This window comes from Condylostylus longicornis, unplaced genomic scaffold (assembly GCF_029603195.1).
Source record: "Condylostylus longicornis isolate FDR11 unplaced genomic scaffold, ASM2960319v2 ptg000010l, whole genome shotgun sequence".
Lineage (NCBI taxonomy): Eukaryota > Metazoa > Arthropoda > Insecta > Diptera > Dolichopodidae > Condylostylus > Condylostylus longicornis.
Genome location: NW_026577979.1, coordinates 6367267 through 6387712, shown reverse-complemented (window position 1 = coordinate 6387712; position 20446 = coordinate 6367267). Strand labels below are relative to the sequence as shown.

At 24.0% G+C, this 20446-nt stretch overlaps 1 protein-coding gene across 2 annotated transcripts in view; it reads right to left on the bottom strand.

The window, feature by feature from the left end:
• LOC129618646 (hybrid signal transduction histidine kinase G) overlaps window positions 1-20446 on the bottom strand; it is a 103655-nt gene that overhangs the window by 52245 nt on the left and 30964 nt on the right. The window contains exon 2 of one of the 2 annotated variants that reach the window (XM_055533525.1): window positions 12054-12095. The exons of the other annotated variant lie outside the window; for it this stretch is intronic. The gene's annotated coding sequence lies outside the window, so the exon portion shown is untranslated. The remainder of the gene's footprint in view (window positions 1-12053; window positions 12096-20446) is intronic. 2 annotated transcript variants of the gene reach the window in all.

Sequence of the window (20446 nt, the reverse complement as noted above, 5' to 3'; positions counted from 1 at the left end):
AAATAAATATTCCTTGAAATTAACTTATTAAATTCAGGATTTTACTTAAAATTAAAGTCATATTCAAAATTTGTGTATAAGAAAAGAACGTAGATTTTTTGAATCCGAGTTTTACATAGAGCATTAGTTTTATTGCTTGACATCTTTAAAAAGAGAAAGAATGATAATATGTTCTTAAAACTTATCGGTACATCTTAAAAGTAAAAAATGTCGTAGATCTACAATCTATCTTTATCCTGGCTTACAATAACGACTTACTTTTTGCGAGAAAATTTTAATTGAACAATATCATAATTATGAAGTGTGATCAATTGAAAATATTAATCGCGTTAGCTAACCATATTCTAGTCAACCAAGAAATCAATAAAAACTATGAGTTATTGAATATTCCTATATTCCTATGACAAGATCTAGAATATACTCGATTTAGATTTAATTAAAGCTTGAAAAGTACCAATTTTAAACTTTCTTGTCTAGATTTTTCTAAAATGAATACAAAAAAGTTTAGTCAACATTCAAACCCTTTGTTTTTGAAGATAAGAAGTTCAGTGGTTCTTTTGAGAAAGAGGACCAATTGAAAATGAATAATATTATTCGAAAATTTGTATATTCAAATTGATAAATTCAGAATTCTGATTTGATAGTAAATAAAAAGTGAGACGAAAGAGCAAGACATGCAATTATAGCCTGTTAGCGAGGTACACAATCAGGTTTATGTATCTGAAAATATATGTACTATAGTTCTTTTTACAAATTCACTTTCGCAAACAGAGAAATTTTACTATATTTACCAAATTTTCTCTAAAATTTCATATTCTGTTCAAAAAGTACAAAGAAAACCATAATATAAATATTACAATTTTACTATAAAAACCAATTCAAAAGCTATAAAAATGGATATTTTATAACACATACATACACACAATATATAAGAAAGTATAAGAAGGAAGAGAGATTAACTCAATTACATAAATTTTAGCACGAATATCAAAAGGATTGCCTATTTATTTTTTCCTATTTTTTCTTTTTTATATATGTTTTTTTTATTCTCTAAAAAGGAATATCTAAATTAAAAAAGAAAATAATTTAAATAAAAAAAAAATAGAGACTGAAAATATAAAAGAAAATTGCATAAGATATAAAAATTTTCATTTATAGAAAAAAAAATCCGAAAAAATAAATGTTATACTCTAAAAGGATTTGCTTTTGTAACTTAAAAATATGAAAATATTTTAAATTTTTAATAAAACTTTTCATATAAAAAATGGCAAAGCAAAGCAAGAAAATGGAAATATTTGGTTATTTTCTCTTTACTTTGAATATTTTATTCGAATGTTTTTTTTTTCATAATCAGCCACAGAAAAATATGAAATTGAAAATGTAAAATAAAAAATCTGAAACTTTAAAAAGAAAATATGCGTGTATAAATGTAGAATATTGGGCAATTTATTCCTACTTTATGTATCTTGGGTTTGTTGTTTATAAAAATCAAGAATTTTAAAATTGCATCTGATACCTTCTTTGTTTTAAATGAAAACTTTATACTAATTGAATATAGTAATTGAAAGGAATTGAATTTTTGGGCCTTAATATTACAAAATGCAAATTTGAAAACAAAAAATTATTTTAAGTTTATATACCTACAACAGTATAAATTAAATCTTGAATTAATAATAGATTAATAAATTGCCTCCTAATTTTGTATTATTCTAGTATAATAATTTTGAACATTTCGCGATAACAAAACTTTTGCAGAAACTGTTTTTAGTAAAGTAGATTACAATTTTGAATCAACCTGTTCTACTTTCTATTTTGTTCAATTCTTATTCTATAATCAATTCTATAATCACCAGATTTTTGAATACAAACATTTTTTTAAATATTTTTTAAATTTTAATACCAACACTGTCTGCAAATGTGTTATCCAAGAGTTTTGTGTAACCATTTGGTTCTCACTATGTATGGTTTGTGGTTATTGCCGACTTTTACAAAGATAGACTTTATTTAAGTGTAGGTTATTCTTGTAAAACATCATCGAGAATGTTATCGTGGAGAATGTTAATAACCAAAAACAAGTAATATATTCCAGAACTCAATCATGTCTTAATATAGATATTTTAATAGTTGTCGTCATTAAATGCAGTTTTGACTACAGTAATATTAATGTTATATTGCTTTTTGCTTATTTTCGAGTCTATAACTTCATTCCGAGAATTTGTATATTACAAGTGAAGATTATTTTTGTAACTATATTTGGGTTTCAATTTGGTGAGACATAAATTTTGTATTTTCTTTTAAAATCAAAAAAATAATTTATAATTCAATGAATTTGTAAAAAAAACTGTGCAATAAGTACCTTAAATTTTTTTTAAATAATTCGACAAAATATTGAATTAAATAGGAAAAAAAAGGATACCCAAAAACAGTTCAATATCACTGGATTATTATTCATTCTTGTTTTTTTTTTGTATCTAAAAATTTTCACTTAACTGAATATTATTTTTATGTATCTGAAATTAATTTGTTATTTATGTTTTTTATAATATCACAAATAATTTTTTATTTCTTCCTTATTTTATATAAAAAATTCTATATACATGAATATTATTTGTGTATTGTGTTGGGTGGTCCATTTATAAATTTCTTTTTAAGAAATCTATAAATAAAAATTACTATAATAAAAATAATTCAATAATTTTATTTTTTATTTAAAAGAGTAAATTTCTTTACATTTAATTGTGAATTATAGTCATACAAAATAGCTGGGTTCGATTGCCAAGAATAGAAAAGATAAATAGTCCAAGTCTTTATTATTATCTATGGTAAATTGTAGAAAAATAATATTCAAATAAATAATATTTAACAAACACATACCCACACAATATTTGTGACACTAATTTTTAAATAATCGTTTTAGTAAGTCGGTACATTTTGCAAGTGATTAAAAGCATTGATTTTGAACTATTTGTACATAACTAAAGTTGTTTTGAAGAACATTATGGAAGTGGTTCAAAATTCCGAAAACAGAAAATCATGATTAAAATTCGTGTGACTAGAGGTTACGAATTGATAGATTGCTTATATAAATGTTCAATATTAGTTGGGGAATTTGGATTTGATAAAAATTTATAAGCTGCTTTTACTATTAACCAAACAAGGAGTGTTTGGTTAATAGTAATTTTCAAAGTTTGAACTACAAAGCTTTGAAAGTGTCATTTTCAAGAGGAGTTTTAACTTTTGGAGTCCCAGGTTTTTGTATTTAACAAATGTTATTTTTTATTGCAAACTAAATTATGTTTAAAATTTAAAATGTCTTTCTCTTAAATTGGTAATTGAAATATTATGAAAGATGAAGGTATTTAAAAAATTGAAGTAAAATAAAATTTTAAGAAGATTTTTAAATTATGAATTTAAAATTTTTTTCAATTTCATAATTTCAATTTTTTTTAATAAATCATTCATATAAATTAATAGCAAACTGAAATTCACTTATGTGTAATTATAAAAGACAAGAATTATAAGAAAAAAATGTTAAATAAACACTTTTTAAAATTCGGAATTATATTGTAACATAGACTTTTAAAAAGTTCATGACTTTGAGATGAGAAAATCAATTTATAACCAACATTTGTAATACCATTTCCAAAGAACCACTTTATTTTAACGTTTTTTAATGAATATTTTCAATAAAATTAGAATTTAAATAAATAGTCTTAAAGTTTGAAGAATTATCAGTAAATTAGATTGGTCATTCCATTAGTTTATTACAAAAAAATCAAAACTACTAAAACGAGTCAAGAGAATGAAAGAATAGGAAAACAATATGCATAACGTTACTAATTTAATTTGTAAACACTTGCGTTTGCTAAATAATAATTTTTAATGCTCACTTTTTCACATGAAATCTTTATCATCTTATAAGTAGATTTGTGTCTGACCGGTTCGTTTAGTTCTGGCTATTAAAAATAGGAAAAGAGGATATAATATTAAATAACATATTTTTTACCATATTCATTTGATATTACACGGTAAGATATTTTCTTGATTTTTTATTCAAGCTTCTTTTGTGTTCATACGTTTGAATAAAGTCCCATGAAATACTTATAAATAGACCATACCATGTATAATAAAGGGAATTCCCGTATAATATTTTCTCGTACTTTCAACCCTTCTTTGAAATAAAGAACATTCAAAATAAGAAATCAGCTGTTAATTTGCCGCAGATATTTGAGCATAAATGAGAGAAAACCTTTTTTTCAAATCAAAGAATTTTCAAACCAACTTCGTATTTCTAATTTGCAATAAAAATATAAGTTTACATAGAATTAAAATTAATTCAAAGAAATTTTAAATATTTTTATTACTCGTAGAATTAAAACAATTTTATTACTTATTTATTTTTCTCAGAATGAATTCCGATTATATTTTTAGTCAATTATGTAAAAACGATTTATATAACACAAAATATTTATTTAAAATATTTGGAGTTAAAATATGATCAAAGCTTTTAATTAACAAATAGATTCGAATTAAATTTAAGGTACACAGATACAATACTATGTTTTATTGAAATTATTTTCATAGGATTTTCAGGTTTGAAGATAATTTTAAAAATTTTAATGGAAAATTCTTGTATAAAATAAAAATATTTTAGCATTGCTTTCCATATTTTAAAAAAAATTTTTTAGATTATATTAAAGTTAGTTTAAAAATTTTAGGAAATCAATTAAAAGCTTAGTTTAGTAAAAGGGATGGCGAACAAATTCAAAAACTTTGTTCCTAAAAAAATTCTTTTTTTACGTTTTTATAATTTTATAACAATGTACACAATATTTATTTTTCATTTTAAAGCAGAATTACAAAAATTACGAAATGTCATGAATCACAAAATTACAATAAGGTTAGAGTAAGTTTTAGGAATTGAATAATTTATTTGTTTAAAATTAAATTCGCTTAATTAAAATTAAGAGAAATTAAATTACTTGGCAAAAACTTTCTGTTTAATCGCATCACTTTTAGTGTTACTTAACCATTATTCAAGTAATATTATAAAAAAAGTAATTCGTATAAAATATTTCTAATTTATTTTAGTATGGGAAGAGCTTTGTAGTTAGAGAATAAAGATTACTCTAATTCAAATGTTAACATGACTCGGCATGGGAGTAAAATATGCTCAGGTGTTAATGCTTTTATGCATTCATGAGCTCAATATTCTGTGTAATATTTTATTTCCATTGAAGCCAACACTTTACTATCAAAGATTTTTGCCATTATTTAAAAATATTGTCAATATTTTTCGAAAAAAATTTTTACGGCGCAAAATTTGTTTGCTGAATTCTTTTACAATGTATGTAACTGTATTAGCTACTTAACATAAGATTTCTATGAAATGTCTACAACATTTAAAAAAGTTTTACAAAATTTCAGAAATTTGTAACTTATTTCTTTCACATATTTGATTTATTTTATCATAGTGCTTCTCATATAGCTTATCGAACTCTATACCGTGTGATTAGTTGATATCAGAGGCTCTGCATCAATTTCTTGAATTAATTTTGTATTTTCACTGGGTAAATGATTGGTTTCCTGAAACTATCCGCACGATAGTAACACTTTTCTCCTGTCATCAATGGTGTTTTCGACAATTTCGACTAGTTACACATAAGCACCCATTATATAGTTTTAGAATTACGCATAACTTGTATAAATATAATATGATACTAAATAAATACTCGTAGCAAAAAATTTTGCAAGGATACAATTTGTTTGAATTTTATTAAACTCAACAATGAATTGCGTTAAAATTCTTTTTATTAGGTTCATATTGCTTTTGGCATTATAAATATCTCTAAATTCTAGCCTTCAATTTATAATAATATTATTTGATATCTTATGTAAAATATAATTTATTTTAATTCAATGATTTGATAAATTTTATATAACAATCTATAAATCAAATCCAGATACACATATGTATATATACAAATCATTTAAAATTTCAAAAATATTCGTTTTTCTGCTTACACGTACACAACACGTAAGTAAATTATAATAATGATCATAAATCTAACAAAATATAATCTAGATGTACATAGCTATATACATTTGTAAAAAATTTAAAATAATTAATTATTAATTCTGTTTCTATAATAGTATTGTTGTATATGCAATATATGTGAGTTGCTATCTATATATGTATGTATTTAAATTTCCATAAAATGAAAAGCACACCTATGAAAATCAATCAAATATAAAAATTATTTTTCAGAAACACGTGCGTCATTCATTATAATTTCCTTTTTGTTTTTTTGGTCATTTATAAAAATCAATATTATGGAAAACTGAAAATTATTTTCTGCTTACTCGTATTTGTAAAATTTTCAAAAAGAAAAAAAATAAAACTTTTTAATTATTTTAAATTTAAAATGTGTCCGAAACAAAATACAATATGAAAATGAAAGTTAAATACATAAATAGATGTGGATTTTTTGTGGTGTATAGTAATTTAAATATTATTCGGCGCTTATACGGCGCTGAAATTAAATGAAACAGAAAATATACAATATTTTAAATTTGCCAAGTAACATACATACGAGTAAAAAATAAACAAAGAGTAGAATTAATATATGGGGAGAAAAAAAATGTTATTTTGATTTTTAAATAAAAAATATTATTTTAAAATTTTCTATAAAATTTTTATAAATAAAGATGGGGATGAACCATATGCTATCATAGCATGTTAGAAAAATTAAATGTAGAGTTTTCCAGACAAGATTTTTCGATCGACATCCTGGCAAGATAAATTTAAATATTATTGAAATGCTGCAGTTTGGCTGAAATGGTAAGTTCTCAGAATATGTGAATTTTTAAACAATATGAGACTTAATGTGAGGACTTTATACTTATATTTATAATTTTACTCAAAATTTTTTTTCAAATTAAAGAATTTTTTTTTGTGAAATATATGAATTACCGTTAAATTTTATTATTCTGCTTGAAATCTATTGTATGCTTATATAGTTTTGGATAACATGAGGGCATATAACAGTGTTCGACTAAATTTATGTGAATTGATAACTTTTAGTCCGTTCTATACATTAAAACTTTAATATAAAATGGGTAACTAATAAAACACTGCCACAGTTTAATTATAATTTTGAAATCAAAATTAATGAATGAATGGGTTAACATTTGATTGATTTTAAGAAATCAGATAATTTGGCTTGATGGTAGTTAAAATTTTAATTTGAAATTCTTCTGCGTAAATCCCACAAATTTAAGGACCTATTTAAAAGATTTGCTGCACGAAAAATATTAAGATTAATTGGGAAATTTTACTAATTTTTCAAATTCTATAAAACCGTAAAGTTAAAGATACTTCAGGACTTTCTGCACAACATAAATATAGTTTATTTATGTTGCCCACAATTTTTCAATCGCTGGTAATAATTTTTTCATTCGTCTTTTTTACGAATATGCCCAACTTGTGTTTATGACACGAATTAAGTTTATAAATTACAATATAACGACCTATATATTCCGCATATATAAATAAATCCGGTCCGCGAATTATATACATATTATAGGTATAATATTTTTTTAATAATTTTCAAAAATTTTTAGTGAATTTTATATAGGTAAATAAAATAGCTATGCCTTTTGAGAAAAACTTTTATATTAATATAAAAATCTGTTGTAAAAGGCACAACAAAAAAACAAAAAAATAACTTGAATCAGCATAAAAGTTGTAAACGAACAACAAAAAAACTGAAAAAAAAAAGTGTTTACTCATATTTTCAATTTTGATTTTTGAATAAGGTTTACAAATAAAAGTTTTCTATATATTATTCACCAAAAACAAAAAAAAAAAGCATAATAGAACTGCAAGTGTGTAAAAAAATATTTTTCATTTTAAAATTTGGTAAAAATTTTTTTTTCCACATTTGTATACACTGGAAAACTTTACCTTTTATTTAAAAATATCAAAAAATTATAAGAAGAAAAGAATTGAAACCCGGTGTATTAAAACATTTTTCCTTCACCATTCAAAGATTTTCTTTTTTTTTTTTTGGGATAAAATGAATTTTCATCTACCTAGCAACATATACGTACTATATAATTTTCATACAAATATACCTTTCATATACAGTATTATCAAGATAATTCGGACAATAAGAAACCCAAGCCTTTTCGAATTTTTCGTTATTACTGAGTTTACACAAAATTGTTTAATGAAAATTTTTTAATGCTTATAAACTTCATTTTAAGCACATAAATTTATCAGAAAATAAAATTTTTAATTTAGTCTTCTTAAAAGCATAAATTCCCCTAGAAGGCTAAAGAGGACTTTGCCTTCTGATTTAGCGTTGAATATCTTTCAATCTATATTAAAGAAAATTTGATGGTTGGTCTAAGGGGACTAGTATCAGAAAATAAGGAGGAGGTTTTTGTGGTAAAACACAAAACTAACTATGGGTTGCCAGGGAATGGCTTGTTAGTAGCATTCATGTTTTTCTCCTTCCTTCGATGGAAAAAAAAAAAAAAGCAAAAAGCATAAATTCAACTATAAGTACTTTTACTCAAAACTCAATCGGTAACAAAATCCAAAATTCAAATCACAACAGCAAAATGAATTGTGTTTGCAGATAAACATTCTTGTTTATATACAAGACTGTAGGAGTTTACAATATCTATGTAGAGAATACCAAACCAAAAACGACAGACTTCTAAAATTAAATTTTTTTTTCTCTTTATTCTTCAATATATTATATTTTTGAGCACACTCTTGCTTTTTTACGGACCCTTCATAACAATTACGGCAATTGTGCGAAATATCAAGTGTTCAGATTATCAGAGTCTTTACTGTATATGTATCGTACTTGGATAACTTAAACTTACTATTTTTTCAAAACGTTATAATTTATGACATCATAATAATACGGTTGATCTCAAAATTTTTGGGATTATTTCACATTCTGTCGGAGTTTTCTCTCCTATACTATATTCGTTCGTATACCCATTTTTTTTTTACAACAAACGCAAAAAAAAAAAGAAGATGAAGGTCTATTGTTATAAATGGAGAGAACAAAGTGCTATTTATAACAATAATAATGGTTTTAAAAGAAAAATTATTTTCCGGTATAAGAGAGAAAGAGGGAGAAAACCCATCGTCATCATTACAAAAACATAATAATATTATTCATATATATACATTACGCGTGTGTTTGTATACTTATGAATTCATTTATAATGTTTTGTAATAAATCAATAACTTTGACACTATCGATAACGGTGAATCGATTGACCGCATACAGAGACAGAAAAGAAAATTATAATAAAAGTGTATAGCATAAAAACTCATAGGTAAGCAAGTGTATTCATTCGATTTCAAAAATAGATGTGTTATTTTTTTTATAGTGTATAAAAATCTGATGTGATCAGCATATGACCAATTGCACTGTGCAAGTATAATTGCCGAAAGATATTTACAAAAATGCTAAAGAATCAGTTTGTTTCACAGAAACAGTTACGTAAATGGGTAAAAATGTGTTTTTTACATGGTTATACTAAATTTAAAGAAACTCGGTGAGTTTTTGTCGTATATTCGGTAAGCTTGTGACTTAAAAATTGATATCTACGCTTCAACGATTAATCAATCCATTTTATCCGTAAAATACTAAAAATTTCCATTGAAATCGATTTCAATCTTAATTTGGGCGTAAAGATCTCACTGAAAACAATTGTAATGCACTTTTCAAACGCAATGCAGGATATCCAGATTTCCAACGCAACGGATACTTTCTATTTCTATATAGTACTTGTCATATTAAATGCAATATTTTTCTTATTAACTGCATTGCATTGTATAGTAAGGTGTGTAATACTTTTGTATATACATTGGGTGAGGATTACAGAATAAAAGAATATAATTTTTTATAATTTATTGATGTTATATAATCCAAGTTATTTTATAAATGCATCATATACGTTTACATAGAGTTATGCATCAAAAGAAGATTAGAATTTGAAATTTCTGTGTTTGCGCAGCATTATTTTTTTATTCAAATAAAGTAATTCCAAAGTCACATAATAGTTGCATTATAAATAATTTAGGTGCATAACAGTTTTAATGAGGTAATAATGATGACGCTTTTCATTTTGTATACCAAATGCCTATATGTACAGGATTTTACTTTTGAAAAGAAATTAAAACTTCTGAATTTAAAATATGCAAATGAATTCAATAAAATTACAAAATTATAGCCAAATGTTATTTTTCTGTAATATACGAATGATAAAATTTTGTTGGTCACTTCTAGCGAATGCTCATTATGAGCACATAATTTTGATACGGATTAATTTTTAAATTTTGGCTTGTATCTTATTATTACAATATTAATTTAGTAAAAAAATTTGCCAAATAATGGCACATAAAATTTCTTTGAGTTTCATAAAAACATTAAAATAAATTCAAAATGCCATCATTATTAATTAATACTGCTGACTTGCGTTCCATTATAAAATGCTTTAAATACTGCAACACAATTTTGGTGTGAGAGAATGCGTATCTGTGACAACATCAAGTTATTAATTTTTTTTATATACCAAATTGGAGTTGTATACATAAAATTAAATTCCTCAAATTAATGACATCTAATTTAAACGAGTTCAGTTACCCGAAATGAAGTCAAATGAACTTTGAATTAGACAAGTCAGTGTATTTTTCCAGAATTTAAATACAAATTCATTACAGCTACACCTTTACATATACGGCATTGTTGAGATAATTCGGACAATTACCCTTTTCGAATTGCCGATTTGTCCGTAAATTAATATAAAATATTCAAATTTATTACAAACCTAATTGATTTTCACACGAACCGCTCAAAACTGTATCATAAACTTAAAAATATTTTAAGAATTCTGTTATCTTGAATTTTATATTCATAATGCAAAATTTACAAGCTAAAACGCAAAAAAATGGGGAAAAAAATTGAAAAAGAAAAAAAATACATCCTTTTTATCGTTTAAAAGGCGCAATGACGAAACAGAAAAAAAATTTGAAAAATAAATTTTTCACAATTCAATACACAAAAGCATCCTTCGATTTTCCAAACAGTGATATATGATTTTACAATGAGACGCTTACAACCTTACACAAACTTATGTTTAATCTTTATTTACATACATAGAATTTACTGTACATGTATATAGATCATTAATATATTATAGTTCTATCAATAGTGTAGGTAAATGAATATTTGATAAGGATAGATTCATAAGTATCTAAAAGCACACGATATACATATATAGAAAAATATGAATATGTATAGATAAATTCTCTCTTTTGGTGATTGAACTCATTAATATTTTAAAAGAAACCTGAAAGGCATTTGAACCATAATAATAATGATGTTAAATAAAGAATCCCGAATGTTTATAAAACGAGAGTCGAAGAGAAAATGTAAAAAAAATAATATTCTTATGGGATTTATAGTTAAATATTTTGTGTGTTTTTAAAGAGTATTAGAGAAAAAAAGAGAATAAAAGTGTTCTACTTCTTGTATAACACAAGGTGAAATATTACTAAAATTAATGCTAGTAAAATCTCGAAAAGATACTTGAATTGAAATGTATTGAATAATATATTCATGTTAATATTATTAACTGAAAATGTAATCTTATTACATATTTCATAATCGTAGAACAATGTTAAGTTCACACAGCCTTTTAATATTCAGTATTAATTCTTTGCAATAAAATTAAAATTTTTAATAAGGTTTAAATAAAGTTGCTCTTAAATATGAAACAAAAGAGTTAATATTTTTAATAGTCACCTTATAGGCAGGAATGCTTTAATAAGTTTATATTTTGAATCTGTATAATTTTTGCACATTTCAAAAGAAGCTATCGTCAAACAGATTTAAGGTGTCAGAGAGGGCTGTTAATACCCGAAATATTATACTCAACTTTCACTTGTTCTTATACAATGATAAAACACTTGTTCAATGTTCTATAATGAAAACGTGATAAATTTTTTCGTACCCACTTACCATTTTAATGTCAGAAATGTTAACATTTTGTTTTGTCAAAGTCTGAAAATAAAAAATAAAACACATAAAAAATAAATTCAATTATTTGTATTTAATTATTCAATTTTAAATGAATTTTGATCCTAAGTTTTAATTTTAAAAAGTTTCTTTAATTAAGAAATTTAATGACTTCCGATCACATTCATTTTCTTTTCCACGCCTAAATGTATGCAATTTTCGTCAATTATATAATTATTTGATGTTATATCAGAGATTTTGTACGATAACAAAGAAAAAACTTTCCTTTTAGTTTTTTGGACCTTCTTGCTTAGCTATTTGGCATAATAAGCAAATAATGCTGAAAACTGTGTCGAAAAAGAGTTAAAAAAACATTTTTTTATTGCCTCCTTTAAAGATTTTTTTTAAAATTGAAAATGGAAAAGTAAAAATAATTTCTAGTTCATATAAGTTGCACAATCGTTATTCCTCAATTTCATAGGAGGGACAGGATGAAACTTGATTTAATTATTCCGTGAATCAGTTCAATTTGAAAATAGTAAAGCCTTGCCTATAGCAAATTATTCGTATTATTTTTAAATTTTTAATAAGCAAATATTGTAAATTGCATTTTTCTTTTCCAATAAAATTCCAACAAAATTCTCATAAAATTGCATTAGAATTTCCCATAAAATTCCCATAAAATTGTATTAGTCCCTTTTCCCAAATTCTAATTTAATTTAAAATTCTTGAAAAGGATTTGTATACCGCCCACATGAATATTGAATATATGCAACTAGATGTAAAAGAATTCATAATTCCCATGCTCTTCACAGTCTTAAAATAACACAGAAGTTTATAACACCTTAAAACTTGTATAAATTTTGAATATAATAAAAAATAAGATTACCAAAAAAAAAATAAAATGAAATAAAATAATAAAAATAGAAGATGTGCGGTTCTCATACTGAAATTATTCTGAAACATTCAATTTTAATAAAATACTTGTACACATTATCAAAAAATAAAAAAGAAAGAGAGAGAAAATGTTGAACATTAAAGCTAGAATATATTCCAATGTGTTATCCTTTATATACCTACAATTCATTAATTTTTTTTTCAGAAATTTTGCATATACACGAAACACTAATAAAATTTTAAGAAAATATTTTTTTTTTCTCTTTGGTTATGTTATGATCAGTGTTCCCACTCAATAAAAACAAAATGTATCCAATTTCGAGAAAAAAATGTATCCAAAATGTATCCAGCCTCCTAAAGTGGAATTATTATTCTAAATCGTCTTATTTTATACCAATAAACTCGTAAATAATATTAATTTGCTTTATTCAACAATGTGAATTTCGTTATTTATAGTAAATTCTTTTAGAAATCACACGCAATTTCTACTACATTTTAAAATTTAAGGTCAGAAAATATATGTTCTGTAGCTGTTGAACTATGCGGTAAAAACGATTCAGCATGAAAACGGGCAAATTTTATTTAGTCAGCAAATAAAATTTTTTGGAAGATAAAGCACTTAAAAGTTACAGCACTTTAAAAGTTTTCTAACATTTATTTAGTTTTCGAGAAAGAAATGTATCCATATTTCAGCAAAATTTTAAAATGTAGCCAATTTCGACATTTTAGCAGATTTGAGTATCTTTGTATCCAAGCTAAATTTTAAAGCAAAAATGTATCCAAATGGATACAATTGTATCCAAGTGGGAACGCTGGTTATGATTGCGACGCGGCATGACATTTAATAGTGACGGTTACTGCTGTTTTTTTTTCTAGGGTTGCCATTTTTCTGTATTTTCTTATTTTTCTTTTTTATTTACGTCTCTTCTATACGTTAATATTATTTTAGAATTTTATGATATTCTTAATGTCGTAAAAATTCCTTTTTTTTTGCGTGATAAACTTTTAAGGAGCTCATTTTATAATTTTTGTACATATATACATATACATAAATTCTAATGTTCCTTACATTATAAATGTCATATGTGTTGTTTACATTATTTACATATTGCATATGTAAATCTAGAAAATTTTTCTTATAAAATATGAAGCTAATTTTTTTGAATATTATTTTAAATAAAACAAAAACAAAAATGCTTTTACTTTCCTTCTCTCTGTTATCATGTTTATATGTAGTAGTGTCATGAAAATTATTCGAATGAAAATTTGAAAAAGAAGAAAGAAAATTGTGTATAAAGGATAATAATAACGAATGCTTATCTTGCCAGCTACGAAAAATTTTTCTATTATTCTGTTTTTTTTTTATCGTATTTTTAAAATATGTTTAATGTAAAACGATTTAGTCAAAGAAATTGGAAAGATTTATTTTTTGTTTGAGATGCGTAAACTGAAAAATGAATTTCTTTTTATATTATGAAATAAATGTGATTGATCAATATTGAATGAAGTAAAATTGGCTAAAAGAATTTTTTATTTTTAAAATTATTTTTATATAAATATAAAAATAATTTTAATTAATTTGTAGGTTTGAATTTCGAAAAATAAAAATTTTGAATTGTATGTTAAATTGCTCTATGTAAAGATCAAAATTTCCTTGAAAAAGATTAATTACTCTTAATGAGCTCTTTAAGCTCAAAATAATGGAATAAGATTTAATTAGGGCACTAAAAATTTATCTCCCTTTTTTCCGATTACCAATACAACGTGTAGGTGTAGGTATCTTTATTATTAATTTTTTCATACAATTGCAGAACAGATGGATGACGTAATCAAAGGAACGAGTCGAACTGGACTCGAACCAGTAACTTGGTAATCGAGTAGATTACTGTATAAAGCAATGTGAAGAACTATTCGTCAGCAGTTTCTGCATACCTCCATAGCTCAGTTGGTAGGTTTGTCATCCATGTGTTCTGCAGTTGTATACAGGCATTTCCATTAGTTTTTTATGTTTCTGAGTATATGATTACTATTTTATCGAACTTAGATGCGCATAGGAATTAGTAATAGGTAAGATGAAAATAACAACGCGAAAATTCATAAAAGTCTTATTAAAATCAGAAGAAAATGGACAATTTACAATTTGTCATTTTGTTTTTACAATGATTTTCATCAATTTTTCACTTGCTAGTAAAAATGCAAAATGAAATTATTGTACAAATCGTTTTACTTCGTTTAAGACGAAAAGCAAATCTTCAAATTTATCACATTTTCACTCACATGAGGATAACTTAGCACATAATACCTTCTTCTAATTTAAAAATTGTATGGCAGGATTATATAATACGTTGAGAAATTTTTTCTCATCCTGTTCTTGAACAATTGGGTTACTAATAATGCCCTAGATTTATTGCAATTGAATACCACACATTTGTAGGCATAGCATTTTTAGTTTAGCTTTTTGCAGAGTGCCATAGATTCAAAGCAATTTAATATTATCTTTTATAAATTTTCTTAATTGCTTACATTTTGCTATTACTTTTTTGGTTTTTAAAAAAAATCATTGTGAATCCTATTTTATTTTGCATAAAGTTACCCAACCAAAAAATAATAATAATTAACTAAAATATTTTCTAATTATCGACAAAAGAAAAATCCGAATTTACAAAGAAAATTTTTGAATTTATAAAATCTTTAACAAAATAAAGAAAATATTTAAAGTTGTGAATTTGCTCACTGATAACAAAATTTGCATTGAAATTATCATAACATTTTTTTAAGAAACCCGATTAGGTCAAGGTCGAAAAGGTTATTCAAGTTGGATAAATTCTTTTCAATGGTGCAATTTTTTTATTTTTGGGAATTTTCAAATTATTCTCGCGTAAAATACTTTTAAAGATAGCTATATAACTAAATTACTAATTGGTTTAAGGCTGATGGGCATGTATAATACTTCCAAATCGTAATTATCTTTGAATATTTTCTGTTCCTTCAATTTAAAATTAAAATATAGAAAGAAGAAGATTAAGTTTCTTTATATACCTTACTTAATTTAATAAAACATTTTGAATACTTTATGATATTAATTCGAATTTATGTTAAAAGGTGCAACAAATGAATGAATTTATCTGAATCTACCAAAAAAAAAATTCCTGGAAATGAACATTTAAATTAAATTATTCTTGTTTAGGGTATTCTTTACAATTATTAGAATGACATATAAACGAAAAAAAAAAAAAAAATTCAAAATATGAAATAAAAAATTGAAAATGGGGGAAAAAATCCTCTTTGCAAAATTATTAAAGTAACTGTGAAGCAAAAAGCATTATGTAATATTAAGACCTTTAAGAAAAAATGAAATTGAATATTCGCGATACCATAAATTCTTTTTGCACAAAAAAAAAAACAAAAGTGAAAAAATTCGCGAGAGGCGTTAAGCAGCTGTTATGATGAACCCTAAAAGGGAGATAAACAAAAATCAACAAATATAATAACAACAATAATATAAACAAAAAATTCCAAAAAAAAAAATACAAAATTGAAAAAAAAATTTTTTTTTTTGCCTTTTTATTTTAAAGATATTTTCCTTTTACTTTACTTAAAAAAAACAAAAACTAAGCATTTCCTCCATCGCTTTTCATTCCTTTAACAAAATTATTTTCCATGATTTTCTCTCATTTCTCTTACGACAATTCAAAAATGGATTGAAGAGAACAGTAAAATACAAAACAAAAAAATAAAATAATGGGGATTTAAATTTTCATCAAATTATTTTTAGTATTCGTAAGAGTTTGAGATCAATTACATTGCGTTATCAAGGTTGAAATATCTTAAAATAACTAAAGTTTACCTGAGGGACTGATAAAGCTATATTACTTAAATTATTTTGATGGAAGATTATTGTAAGGGACTTGAAACCTTGACACAATTTTTAAATTATTTTTGATATTTAAGAAGGATAAAAATTATTAGTATCTATATATTTTAGTGAAACTGTTATATTATAATATATAACACCATTCTATTCCACAATGTATTTGAGTAAGGTTATTAAAGATGTAACAAAATTTTGCAACTTGGGAAATGTTTAACAATCAGTGAAAATTGTAAAAAAAAATATGTATACCAATTTCCATTTTTAATAAGCAAATAACTCAAAAATATTTAAATTTTTATATTATTATAATTGAGTTACAGTATGTGATAGTTTTTGGTACACTTGTATAATTCATTCTAGCAGCAATAATATCGAGCTAATTTTGTAATTGAATTAATTTTTCTAAAGCTGATTTTTTGTAAATTGTAGACTGTGAAAAAATTCAGCTGTAATGAAAAGATCAGGCAACACTTAATTTAATTGAAATTTTAAATTTAATTTATTAAGTTTCTGGTGTACACTTTGAAATATGCGGAAACAAGAAAACAGACATCTATTTTAAGGGAAAAATTAGACTTCATTGGTTCAGTTTAGTAGCCTTTTAAAATATTACTGAAATGGTTTTCGAGAAAAAAAATTCTGGCATATTCACAACAGAAATATTAAGCCGAATTTGGGCATAAGATAGATGAAACACAATGTACCTAAGATAATATAATGGTCGCAACGATCTAATAAAGACGTTCGATCAATTCTAACGAATAATGGTCCCATACACTTCTATTCGTAAAATTTCAAAAAAGCACAACCAAAGGCAATTTTTAATTTTTGAAAATTTATTAAAAGTCTATCTGATAAATTTATAAGTTAAAAATTTTAAGTAAAAATTTAATTAAGCCAATGCAAATCAATATATTTTAATATTAATTTAAAGTATGAGAAATAAATTATTTCAAAGTTTAAAAAAAATATTTTAAATTTTTAAGTTTCATATTGAACGAAAAGTATATCCCAGGCTTAAAGCACCTTATCACTTAGTGATATCACTAATATTAAAATAAATATCTTTATATAATAATTATGGACAAGCACCTTATTAAATATTTCAACCAGATGGTGTTTACTTGTGTATATTTCATGCTGACCTTCATAAAACAAAATATATAAATAATAATGATGACATTATGCTACAAGTTTTAATATTTTATAACAGTCACTGACTCCTTATTATATAATTACATGAAATTGTAAAACACTTAAAAAACTATATACATATTGTATACCTATATACTACATAGGTATATTTATAAAAAAAGCAATAATTTTTTTTTTCTATATAACATTAACAGTTATTGTTATACTCATATTATTAAACATAATAATTAAATTATATACGATATAATATGGCAGTTAATTATGATGAATGTTTTGTGATAAAAATTCCATGATAATCAAAATATGAATTATGAGTGTTAAAATAGTAAATGGTAAAAAAAAAAAAAAAAACAAAAAAAGAGAAAAAGTAATAAAAAACAAATTGCAGTAAATACTCTCACTAGCCTCATAAATAAATTGGAAAAATAAAAATGATATTTATCAGAATTTAATTGGTTAATAAAAATTTTTGCCCTACATGTGAGTTGAATAAAAAGATAAAATGTTGAAAAAAAAAAATAAGTGAAAAATCAGAAAAGACAAACATAAAATGTCGTGAAAATGTTGTCAACGTTAAGTAAATCACAAACATTCGAAAATTCATTTAAAAAATATAAACATTAAAACTAAAAGTACTTGACAATATTTATAATTCCCATTTTTATCACACTGGTGTTGATATTTTGTAATGGAAATAAATTCTTGTATAAACACTGTCTCATGTTTCCTATATACACATTAATTTGCCATCCCACTCCTTCAATTCCACATCATTCAAAATGAGAGAAAAGAAAAACAGAAAAAATCCAGAACGAAGAAACAACATCCTTTTTCGTGTTGAATCCTATTTTACAAGCGATACAGAAAATTTAAAGTGGAATATTGGCTAAAGACACCAAAAAAAGAGGACTATGGTACGACACAATATACAATTTATTTCTCGACGTGATTCATTCATATACATATATTATTACGTGTATATACATATACATATAGGGTAAAAATATAACAAAAGAAGACGATAGAAATCTTAATAGGAATTTAAAAACAAAAAAGACAAATAAAAATGTCTGTATAAAAGAAAACTGGCAATAATAATAGAGGATAGAGGTACACTGCTGAGAATAAATTTTTCAGCAACATTAATTTTTTCCCTCTCTCTCTCTCTCTCTAATGTTAACATATAGTAGTATAATATTATAATATTTATATATTGAGTGTATAGCATACTGCTGTGATGATAAATAAATGAGTAATAAAATAATATTGTCATAATCAAAACGTGTTATTTTAAGGTCAGACATGCGATGCGAGTTTTAATAACATAATAATAATCCAGCAATACCCAAAATAATATTATTCTTGTGAAAAAATTTTATATGGTATCTGTTTGTAATTTTATAGAATTTATAGATGATTACTATTTATAGAAGACAAATTAATAATGCAAGGATTATTTCAAGTACAAGTATCCTAGTATTGAATTTCAATATGTATATCTTAAAATATTGAATAATTTGGAATTGTATGTACAAGTATTAAGTTAATGGTTCTATTAAAAAAATTACTCAGAAACTAATGGGTTCACAGTGAAAAAAATCGAAATTTATACTAATAGATTGAATAATATAAATTAATTTAAATTCAATTTCGAGTATATTACTCAAAAAATTTCATAAATTTCAATGAATGCAAAATTAGGCGTTTAAATTTTTGTTCTTAAATTAAAATTTTTAAAATCGAAATGATTTTATTCCAGTTTAAATTTTGATCATTCTGGTAAAATTTCCAAATGAACATTTTACCTAAATTTACATGTGGTGTTCATATGGTTTTTATAGGCAAGTGAAAGCTACATTTTCAATTAAATACTTAAACAATTTTCAATTTTAGACTGATTTTCGAATGTGATCCTCTCTAACAATTCCATACTACATTTATTAATTTATTATTACTCGTATTACCCAATTATATTGATTTGCAACATGAAATTTTGGTCTTACTCTATTTTATTAAAAATTAATGAATTTAGTGTATTAAATGTATTAAGCGTCTTTCTTATTTTTCTCTCATATAATTTTTGAAATTATTCCAAATATTTTTGCGAGTACTGTATTTATTGAAATAGTGACAAGATAACAAAATAAAAGGCGACAAAAACACAATATAGAGAAAACAATGAAAAGAAAAAAAACTTAAACTGTTTTAACACCGTTTAAGTGCTTATTATTTTGAAAATTTTTTTTGGTGCTTATTATTTTTAATAAAAATACTCTCTTGTGTTCTTCATGTAGGAATACAAGGCAATTTTTTTTTCTATTTTAAAGAAAAACCGCCTATTAAATTTTTAGATTTTATGATATTTTTATCCCGTATATAAAGAATTCATTCTAAAATTGCAAGAGAAATTTTTTCATCCCCACTCCATAATGCCTCGTTCTCTTATCGGGAGCATATAATATTTTTTAAT